This window comes from Herpailurus yagouaroundi, unplaced genomic scaffold, assembly GCF_014898765.1.
Source record: "Herpailurus yagouaroundi ecotype Mexico unplaced genomic scaffold, PumYag 29, whole genome shotgun sequence".
In the NCBI taxonomy this organism is placed as follows: Eukaryota; Metazoa; Chordata; class Mammalia; order Carnivora; family Felidae; genus Herpailurus; species Herpailurus yagouaroundi.
This window is the reverse complement of record NW_024412377.1, coordinates 86,574,507-86,586,197: the sequence shown is the minus strand read 5'-3', so window position 1 is coordinate 86,586,197 and position 11,691 is coordinate 86,574,507. Positions and strand designations below refer to the sequence as shown.

Here is an 11,691-nt window from a genome sequence, read left to right as displayed (position 1 = left end):
AAAAAAAAAAAAAAAAAAAACCTAGATGAAAGATAAAAGCTTTTTTTTAAAGGACTATAAAAAATGTCTGATTTCCCTAATTGTGAATTAGATTTCTGCTATGCTTATTTAATTTTAACTATGCCAATGGACTGATCAAATAATTATCAATAGTAATTGCAAGTACTTTTTTTTTTTTAATGTTGTTTATCTTTGAGAGAGAGAGGGAAAGAGAGCACAAGCCGGGAGGGGCAGAAACAGAAGGGGATAGAGGTTCTGAAGCTGCCCTGTGCTGATAGCCCAATGCATGGCTCAAACTCACAAACTATGAGAACATGACCTGAGCCGAAGTTGGGCGCTTAACCGACTGAGCCACCTAAGTGCTGCTTCTAGTACTTTTTATATTTAAAAAAATTTTTTAACATTTATTTATTTTTTGAGAGACTGAGAGAGACAGAGCACAAGTGGAGGAGGAGCAGAAGGAGACACAGAATCTGAAGCAGGCTCCAGGCTCCAGGCTCTAGGCTCTAGGCTCAGAGCTGTCAGCATAGAGCCCGATACAGGGCTCGAATCCACGAACTGTGAGATCATCACCTGAGCAAAAGTCAGATGCTTAACTGACTGAGTCACCCATGCGCCCCTACTACTTTTTATATTTAAACATATATTATAGTAACTAAATGTTAAACTGAAGTTGATTTTTAATGAGAACATAATATATTAGATATCCACATACTATGTAAAACCCTATGGAAAACATAGGACTTCTTTTCCAGCTTTTTTTTTTTTTAACTTTTACTAAGCTTCAGTTTCCTCCTCTATAAAATGGAGGCAGTGATCTCTAAATTGCATGAGTTATTTAGGAATACTATGAAATAATGTTTTGTAGGTCATTTACTACAGTACCTGGCACATAATAGCCATTCATTAAAGGGTAATTATTATTGTTATTATTGCTGATAAAAATAATTTAGTGCTTTTTTGGCTATATACCAGATGAAAAAGACTAGTCTTAGTGTTAATGCATGACTCATAAAGATCTGTTTCTCAGAAAGAAAATTACTTTTAAAAGAAAAGAAATAAAAACAATAAAGTATCTCTAAAAACTTCTGAAATGGGGGCTGAATTGCTTTTTGGGGGTTTTTTTTTGTTTGTTTTGTTTGTTTTTTGGTAAATTCTACCATTGTTTCTTGCAGAATGGCCTTTTAAAATGTCTTTATTTGTGGGGCAGATTGTCCCAAGCAGTCCAGTTTACCAAAAATGAGCTATGACAAAAATGGACATGTGTATAGATGTAAGGTTTGTTCTTTTTTGAAATGATAATTGCCAACATTTGATTTACTTAATTCATATACTTAAAATAACTTAATCTGACTCTGTCCATATACAATCTAAGTGGACCCTCCCAGTCTGCTTCTGACTCTGAGGACTAGCTGTGATTTACATAATGGTACGTGTTCTTATCTTTTAATTATTAGATGTGATGAGAAAACAGCATGCTTCATGTTCTGACAGTAACATGTAGTGTGAGTAGGAGATTTGTGCCCTGTGTTATTTACAGCAGCAGGCACAAGGGTGTACTAAAGACAGGACATACACAGAATGTGCCATCAGGAAACTGTGAATGTTGATTGATTTTGGTACTATATTTTTACTATGGCAACTATAAAAAGGTAATAATTATTAAAACCTGTTCATACTGGTTTCTGACAGTCAGGAGTTGCCAAAAGCTATTGCATTGCGTAAAATACCTCCCTGACACACCTAAGATATTTAGAGGCATATTTAATTTAATTTAATTTTCAAGGGTCTTATATATACACATACATCTTATGTAACAGCCAGAGTAAGTATAAAATACAGAGAATTGGGACTTGTATAGGAAAGAAATGTTACAGAACCAGGCTGGATCGCTGGCGGAAAAACCAAGCGGCACTCGGAGATCTTGGTAGATCAGAGTTTTATTTTACACTGGCAAGCTCAGAGGAGATCCTTCTCCAGAGATCTGAGCCCTGAGCACAAGGATGGGGGACAGTTTATTACCTGTTACTTTCACATTCTGCATTAGTAGTAATTTGGCACACATGGAAAGCAGGGCAGGAAGAAGAACCTGGAAGAAGAGTCTGTAAGCTAGGAACTAGAGCTTATATTAGTCCCGTAGGCCATCTTATGGTGCATAACTTTACTTATTTTCCCAACATTCCCCCTTTTATGCCTTTTCAAAAAATCTTTTTGGTAGGCATCACCCTTTAGTTCCTGGGGTTGGTATCCTTGGAGGGCTAAGATAGATGCGCGTTGCAATTTCCAGGTAATGTTGAGGGACTTGGTCAGGGTTTGTATAATGTCCACCATAAATGCAGGTCTGTTATCACTGTGTATGGTTAAGGGCATACCAAACCGAGGCACAATTTCCTGTAGAAGAGCTTTGGCCACCTCAAAGCTCTTTCCGTCCTAGTTGGAAAGACTTCGACCCCCCAGAATATGTGCAGATTATTACAAGGAGGTACCTGAATCCATTGCTTGGTTGTATATCTGTAAAGTCCACCTCCAAGTCTTTAAAAAGGGTGGCCCGCATCCTTTGAATGGACCAGTTCTCCTGAGTTTTTATGGGGTGGGTTTCTAGTAACTGTCAGATCAGGTTCAGGGAGGATATGGTTTGCATATATAGAGATCCATCCCGTTTTCCAGTTGTTTAAATAATCATATGCCCATGGAGTCTTATTATTTTTCCCACAGAATAACAAGCACAAAAGATTGTCTACATGAAATACTGTGACAGTTCTTCTGACATTTACCTCAAATTGTCTAGTTTAGGCAAACAACAAACATTTAAAGACAATCAGAAGTAGAATTTAACACCCGTAACGGTGCGTTGTTAAAACATAGCTTTTCTCTCTAAAAACCTGCATTTCCAGAGATAGCCAAATCGAGACCAATGCATTTGTAGAACAAATCCAGTCTTAACAAACCTGGCCTAATTATTTACATAAGCTCAGCAAGAATAGCAATTGATCATGAGAATATTTTAAAGTTTGCTTTGCTGGAACCTTTTATAAGGAATCTCCAGTTTGAACTTTTAGTAGCCTCTCCAGGCCAGAAGCCAAGCCAAATACTTGCCATCAGACAGGCCTGCAATACTGGTAGATTTGGGTGAATTCCTTTTCACAAGGTCCTTGAGATATCCTGAGGTTGCTGCACCTGCTAGGAAGTGACCTTTACTCACCTGGTGAGGCTGCTGGGAACTCTCTAAGCAAGGTATCAGGCCAACCTTTCCAAGGGGCTTTATGGTTCCATGTTTCATAAAGCCAACCTTAGTTCCTGAAAGCTGTCTGGTCATATCTGAGTCTATGCTTGTCACTCTCAAATATGACATTCCAGTCAAAAGCCTTGGTAAAATAACCAGTATTTCTAATGGTGACCTGTTACAAGGAGAACAGATTCTTACTGAACTTACGTAAACAATTGTAATTGCCATGAAAAAAAGAATACTCACTGAGAGTTTTTGAATTTCAGAGGATTTAGGTAGAGAGAAAAGATAAACACTTCAGTTTACAAAGGAATATTTTATGACATTTCAGTTTATCATAGGTATCATAAGAGAAAAGTTTCCTTAATCTGGAGATGCAAACATTAAAGAACCAGCAATATTTCCAACAAGAGTCACAAAACTATAATCTTCCTCAGGTCAACCTTGGTAGAGTAAAAGTTTCATTTTTAATGCTGATAACTTTAAAGACAGGTCCAACAAACTTAAATAGTTTAGATACAGAATGTGTTTCACATGCATTCACTTAAAATCAATCAGTTTTTCCCCATTGTCAGTTTTCACCTGGGACACCAGTGGGGGTATCTGAAGTGGGTGGTCCAAGGGGGTGCTCTTTGCCCCTTGACCTTGAGAGTGGAGAGGAGGAGCCAATGGTGCTTGAGGCACTGAGGATGGTATAGGAACCAATTATGTAGACCACACCCAAGTTGGTTCAGAAACAGGAGGGGGTTGGGAGAAAGGCAGAAGAGGTAAGGTGCCAGCAGAAGGCAGAGAAGGAAAACTGGATTCAAAACCTTAGCCCAGACAGAGGAGCAGACGCCATGTTTTCTTCCACCAAAGTGGAAATATGGAGTCCACATCAGGCCAGAGAAGACCGGGAATTTCCTCGAAACAAGGGGAGTGTCAGCAGCTGCTTGGGAATATTCCTTAAAGTTCCTGTCCTGAAGTAGTCTAACCACAGTTGGCTCCATTTATAGCTGTTAACCTGGGAAATGAATGAGGGAGAAGGCCTCACAACTATTAGGCAGAGGAACAGAGAGAGAGAGGGTAAGCATCCCCTTCAGTCTGATTCTGTCTCAGCCAGACCAATAAAGTCCCCTTCTCAAGGTTCCTCTTGATATCAGCTGGGTTTCGGGGGCCCCTTCCGATTTGGGCACTCATTCTTCCAGTGTCCCTTTCCTGTGCAGTAGGCACATTGGTCTTTTGCTAAGGGGCCTCTGGGCTTTCCCCCCTTTGGTGGTTGGAGCTTCCCAGTCTTTGCATTGTCCTTTTCTTTCCGTGCTACTGCCAGAAGGGTGACCCTCTTCTTTAGTCTTTTTTCAGTTTCCCTCGGCTGTGATTTCCCTGTTCACAAAAACTTTATTGGCGACCTCTGTCAACTAGGTAATATTCATCCCGGCTAAGCCCTTTAGCTTTTGGAGTTTTCTCCTAATCCCTGGGGTGCAGTCTGGCTGCTGGCCCTACTGAGAGAGGATTCTCCAGGTCCGGGGATGGAGGAGAGACGAATGACAGAGGAGTTTCAGGCCCCTGTGCCCCGGTGGGGGAGGGGGGGGGAGGGGAAGGGAGGGCCTTAGTGGGTACGGTGGTGGAAAGACAGGGTCCTCCTCTGGGTCTCCCACAGATGCCGGGCGGGAGCAGTGGGCTGCTTCTTCAGTTCTCCAGATGAAGCAGCTAAAACCTTTGCCTGACTCTGTGTGTTATAGATAAATTGCATCCAAGGTAGGGGATTTGGGGCAATTCCAAGCCAGGAATCAATATACAGAAATTGGTCAGGGTGACCTGGGTTTCCAGTGACTATTTGCCAAACCTGCCGGACCAGTTGGACACCTAATGTTCCTTCTGAGAGTCATCCTACATCAAAAGTGGGCCATTTCAACTCACATAGGGTCCTTAACTTGCCAGGCGTCATCTAATTCCATAGTCTCCTGAAAAACCCTTCTTTACTCTGTCCTGACCCCATAATGTTCCTGTGAGATGGAGTTGCAAAGACAGAGGGGTAGGGGTGCCCCCTCTAATGAGGAGACTAGTCAGATGCCTGTCTCACTGTATCCCTAAGGAGCTTAGGTGATGCTTAGCTGTAGCAGTCTCAGCTTTGTGACTTACAATCAGAAACTATTCTGATGCTGCCATAGGTTATATGCCATTCACCGTGGAATCGCAGATGGGCCCACTCAGACTACGTGGGCTTTTGGGAACCTTAAGGGTGCCCCCCCGTGGAGCCACAGAATCAAACTCCTCAGGGCAAGCCAGACCAAATCGGACATTTGCACTCATATACACACCGAAGGTTATTGTATTCCCTCCCACAGAATTCCTACCTGTGAGACCTCTGAAGTCTCTAGGGATTGATCAAGTCCCCCTTCCACTCTTGTGAGTGGGTCTGACTAGGTTGAGGCCCCAGCTTTACCGGTTCTGATGTCAGGTCCAGGTCCTTGCTTGCCAAGTCTCTTCGAGTCTGGCAGGAATAGCAGAGCAGGACTGGCCTGAGGCGACCAAGCGAAAGACTGCCAAAAATCAGGCAGGGCGCCCTTTCTCTGTTGCGATGCCTAATTCCGTCACCACCTTGCCATTTTCCCAAACCGGTGGCAACAATGGGCCAGCGTGGTTGGGTTTCCTGGTCAGGGAACCGAGTTTGTTATGGAACCAGGCTGGATCACTGGTGGAAAAACCAAGTGGCACTCGGAGATCTTGGTGGATCCAAGTTTTATTTTACACTGGCGAGCTCGGAGGAGATCCTTCTCCAGAGATCTGAGTCCCGAGCACAAGCATGGGGGACAATTTATCATCTGTTACTTCCACATTGTGCATTAGTAGTAATTTGGCATGCATGGCAAGCAGGGCAGGAAGAAGAGCCTGGAAGAGAAGTCTCTAAGCTAGGAACTAGAGCTTATGTTAGTCCTGTGGGCCATCTTATGGTGCATAACTTTATTTATTTTCCCAATAGAAGGAAGGAAGGAAGCAAGGAAGGAAAGGAAGAAGGAAGGGGAAAGCAAGCTAACTATGAACATGAGCATAATAGATTTTATGTTCTTTGACATGAAGACCATAGGAGGGCCATCCAAAAATATTCAAAGCTTTCTAGTCACTGTGGGAAAAAAGAGGAATATCTGTGTGAAATCAGTGAGAATAATTTTAATGTTAAGTACGATATTTTTAGTAATAGTAAAAATTCAGACTCTGGTATTTAAACTTCTCTTAAGGGATAAGGTAGAAACACCAGTGAAGAAGATGCTAGCCTGGGGTGGGGGGTTGTAATAGTACACATGTGATTTCAAAATAATGAAAAGAGATACAGGAAATTAAGTATGGCATTAGTCCAAGTGTTTTGTTTATAGGAACATGCTACAGGCAGTCTCTATTGAGCGTACCTAAAAAAAAAATACTGATAACCTTGCCTTTATAGTTGTTTTTCCATTTCTGGTTTCTACCTTTTTGCATAAGGAATTAACTATTATCACTAAATTTTATTGATGTTTTAAGTTTAATACTTTTTTAAAGTTCTTAAGATAGTTTGTTTCTTCAAATACTCTTGTAACTTTTTTTAAAAAAATTTAATATTTATTTTGGAAGGTGAGAGCGACAGTGTGAGCAGGGAAGGGGCAGACAGAGAGGGAGACACAGAATCTGAAGTGGGCTCCAGGCTCTGAGCTGTCAGCATAGAGACTGATGCAGCCCTTTCAAATAATTTTAAAAGTTACACAGATAGGGGCACCTGGGTGGCTTAGTCGATTAAGCATCCAACTTCAGCTCAGGTCATGATCTTGTAGTCTGTGAGGGTGAGCCCCATGTTGGGCTCTGTGCTAACAGCTCTGAGCCTGGAGCCTGCTTCGAGTTCTGCCCCTCCCATGCTCTCTCTCTGTCTCTCTCTCTCAAACACTAATTGTAAAAACAGCAAAAAAAAAAAAAAAAAAGTTACACAGATAATGCTGATTAAAACTTAAACAAAAGGAAGTCTGTTAACCACAGAATACATTAGTCATGGAAATGTCATTATAGTTTGTGAATTCCATTATCATTGGCATTGGCACATTGGCAATAGCCAATGCAACAGCAACATGCAAAGGTCTTTTTGTCTTTAGCCTCAGATTAATGGGTTATTAACACAGTTTTCTAATGAAAGGGATTCTGCAGACATAAATGATTTACAAGTAGCAGAAATAATGTGGAACTCAGCATTTTGTGATCTTTTTAGCTTAACATATCTTGCTTTTGTCACTGAAACAAATGTTTAAAATAGCTTACTCATCAGTTAACTTTGGAAGAAGAGAGTAAAAAACTTTTTGGATCAGGGATGCTAAGTGGATTAGAAAATGTGAGTTATAAAAATTCAAAAATTAGGGGCGCCTGTGTGATTCCATCAGTTAAGCGTCCAACTTTGGCTCAGGTCATGATCTCGTGGTTTGTGAATTCGAGCCCTGCCTTGGGCTCCATGCTGACAGCTCAGAGCTTGGAGCCTGTTTCGGATTCTGTGTCTCCCTCTGTCTCTGTCCCTTCCCTGCATGTGCTCTGTCTCTCAAAAATAAATAAACATTTAATTCACAAAATAGAGTAAGTGGATACTGTAGATTCAAGTGTAGTTTGTTAAGCTCAAGACAGAACACCATAATAATAGTAAATATTTTAATTTCGGAAAAAAGAAAGTTAATAGCAGGATCCAGAAGGTGTTAATACCTGCAAGAGTCTGCTTCAAGCTGAAATGAAATAATAGGGACCAGATTTACCATCAGATCTAAAACAAATGAAAAAAACAGGACATTATATGAAATAATGTCAATAGGCTAGACATCAGGCAGCAAAGGATGAGGATCCCTGAAGTACGAGAAACAAACAGGATGAGGTTAATAATTGCCCTGGAATACTCCTTCCAAGCTGTGGCACAAAAAGGAGGAACACAGGTGGTCTGCAGATTCACAGAACTAAGGAGAAAGATGAGAGTCTGAGAAAAACAAGGTGGCTAAAGTTTGGAGGCCAAAATACTGAAAAAGAAGGAACCCTGGAGATAGGCAGAGTTCTTATTTTTCAGCTGAGTTCTTACTAGCCCATGTTGTGAGGAAACTACCCAAAGCTAGAGAAAGAGTCCCCCAGAAGGCAAAAGAGATCAATGTGAGGTGCTTACACAGAGCCACGAATAGTAACTTTTCCTGCTGTTAGACTAAGAAATCCTCAAGATCCACAAACACCTGGGTAGAGTATACAGACGGGTTTTGCCTCAGCCCCATGGAGTGATTGGCCTGAGCACTAGGCCCTGCCCAACACATCTTAACCACAAGAATTGAAAAGACCAAATTGCTTCCACATGCATCCTAGCACAAAGCTCAAAAATATTTACAGGAACACAAATATCCAACTCCCAAAGAGGTAAGATCACAGTGTTTGATATTTAATAAAAAACTGTAAGATGTGGTGAAAGGCAAGAAAATATGACACAGGGCACCTGGAAGGCTCAGTTGATTAAGCGTCTGACTTTGGCTCAGGTCATGATCTCATGGTTCATGAGTTCAAGCCCTGTATCAGGCTCTGTGCTGACAGCTCAGAGCCTGGAGCCTGCTTCAGATTCTGTGCCTCTCTGTCTATCCCTCCCCCTCTCACACTCTGTCTCTCTCCTCAAAAATAAACGTTAAAAAAAAAAAAAAGATTATCTCTTTCCCTGTCTGTCCCTACCCCTCTTGTGCATTTGTGTTCTCTTACTCTCTCTCTTAAAATAAATAAATAAACACTAAAACAAAAAAGAAATGAAAACTACAATGTGTGAGATGAAAAATACCCTGATTGGGATTAGAAATAGCAGAAGAAAAAATAAGTGAATTTGAAAACAGCAATATCAGTTACTCTAAAATGAAAAAGAAAAGAGGGAGTCAGAATAAATCAGCAGGGCACCATTGAACTGTGGGGAAAAAATTAAGTGTTTCATATATGTGTAATTGAGATGTCAGAAAGAGAGGTAAAAGTGCCTAATGGTTGGGAAAGAGCATTTTAAAAAGTAATGATTAAAATTTTCCAAATTTCTTAAAAACTGTTAACTTATGTATTCAAGAATCGTGATGAGCCCCACACAGAAGAAGCATGAAGAAACTGTATGAAAGCACGTCATAATCAAATTGCGTAAAACTAGTATAAGGAGAAAAATCTTACAGGCAACAAAAATTAAAACAAAAAATCCATACAGAGGAATAAACATAAGAATTACAGCAAATTTCTTGTCAGAAATAATACAAGTGAGGAGAAAGTAGAGCAACATGTTTAAGTACTGAAGGAGAAAATACCTGTTGAGCATCGGACTCTTGATCAGGCTCCTTGATCAGGAGGTCAGTCTCCACACTCAGATTGAGATTCTGTCTCTCTATCTACCCATTTCCCCAACTCGCACTCAGTCTGTCTCTCTAAAATTTAAAAAAATAAAAATAAAAAGATGGAAAATTAATTGGGATTGACTATATTAACAAAGTAGATTTTAAATATTTTTTTAATATTTATTTTTTGAGAGAGAGAGACAGACAGAAGCATGAACAGGGGAGGGACAGAGGTAGAGGGAGACATAGAATCTGGAGCAGGCTCCAGGCTCTGAGCTGTCAGCACAGAGCCCCATGCAGGGCTCACTCACAAACTGCGAGATCACGACCTGCGCTGAAGCCAGACGCCACATAGTAGATTTTAGAGCAAAGTTATACCAGAGAAAAAAGTCATTCTATAATGATAAAGGGGTTAGTTTATTGAGAGACTATAATCACCCTAAATTTAATAACTTAATAACTAAGCTTCCAAATATACCATGCAAAAATTTATAGAACTACAAGGAAAACTTGACAAATCCACAATTATAGTTGGGAATTGAAAGACTTTTCTTTCAATAATTGATAGAAATTTTTTTAAAAGAACAGAAAATCTGTAAATACATGGAATTTTGTTTTGTTTTTTTTTTTTAGAATATAGAATATTTTAACATGTTATCATCCAACCTGAACTAATTGAGATTTATAAAACACTGAAACCAACAGTAGTAGAATACATGTTTTTATCATGTACGCAAGGAACATAGGCTTATAAATTCAAAATGATTAAAGCCATACAGAGTATGTCCTCTGACCACAACAGAATTAAATTGGGAATCAACAGAAAGATCACTAGAATATCTTCAAATATTTGGAAACTAATTAGCACACTTATAGATAATCCATAGGTCAGAAAATAATTCAGGAAAATTTCAAAGAATTTTGAACTGAGTGAAAATGAAAACACAATATATCAAAATTTGAGGAATCCTTAAAGCAATATAAGGAAAAAATATAATAGAACTAAATGCCTCTATTAGAAAAAGAAATAAGGTTTCAAAAATAGGACCACAGAAATATAAAAACAGTTTTTAAATTAAAAATAGGAGAAAAAGAAGAAATAAATAATAAAGAACAGAACAGGAATCACTGAAATATAAAACAGTAAAACAACAGAGAAAATCAGTGAAACCAAGAGCCATTTCTTTAAGATCAATAAAGTGACCAACCTTTAGCCAGAACAATCAAGAAAAAAAAAAAGAGGAGCTCTAAATTACCATTATGAAGAAAGAGAAATGGCATCACTACAGATTCTAAATATTAAAAGGATAATAAGGGAATATTATATATCACTTTATACCAACAAATTTTCCAGGTTTGGTTAAATAGAAAAGTTACTTAAGATGACATATATTACCAAAACTCATTCAGTAAGAGCTAGGTTATCTGAATAGGTATATATCTATTAAAGAAATTGAATTTATATTTAAAAATCTTGCCACTAAGATAACTTTAGTCTTAACATGGTTTTATTGATGAATTTTATCAAACATTTAAGAAAAAATACCACTTCTATACAGATTCTTCCAGAAAATTGAAAAAGAGGAACTCTTTCCCAACTCTCTAAAACCAGCATTACCCTGATAGCAAAATGAGACCAAAGAAAGACTACAAACCAGTGTTCCTCATGAATATTGATGCAGACATTCTTAATATAGTTTTAGCAAATCAAAATGATAATGCATCACAAAAAGTGATAACTATCCAAGTAGTATAAAGTTGGTTTAATATTCCAGTATCAATCAAATTAATTCATCATATTAATTAGCAAGCAAAAATGGAAGAAAATGTTTTGTAATCTCAATAGAGAAATAGCATTTGCCAAAATTCAATAGCCATTCCTGATAAAAAAAAAAAAACTCCAACCAAGTAGGAATAGAGGGGAGCTTTGTCAACTTGACATGCCATCTACAAAAAGAAATTATATTAACTAACCTCATAGTTGTAATGATTTGCTAGGGCGGCCATAACAAATTACCATAGACTGTATGGCTTAAATAACAAATTTATTTTCTTACAGTTCTGAAAGCTAGAATTCCAAGATCAAGGTGTTGACAGGGTTGATTTCATATTGAGTCCTGTCTCCTTGCTGTACAGATGTCTGTCTTCTCCCTTTGT

General features: G+C 38.9%; 1 protein-coding gene and 1 long non-coding RNA gene across 8 annotated transcripts in view; one reads left to right on the top strand and one right to left on the bottom strand.

The window, feature by feature from the left end:
* LOC121013267 (uncharacterized) overlaps positions 1–2,471 on the bottom strand; it is a 15,110-nt gene extending 12,639 nt beyond the window's left edge. The window contains exon 1 of the long non-coding RNA XR_005782610.1: positions 1,876–2,471. This is a non-coding gene — a long non-coding RNA (uncharacterized LOC121013267). The remainder of the gene's footprint in view (positions 1–1,875) is intronic.
* Positions 1–11,691, top strand: part of ADGRV1 (adhesion G protein-coupled receptor V1) — a 607,523-nt gene that overhangs the window by 380,878 nt on the left and 214,954 nt on the right. The gene's annotated exons all lie outside the window — the stretch shown is intronic.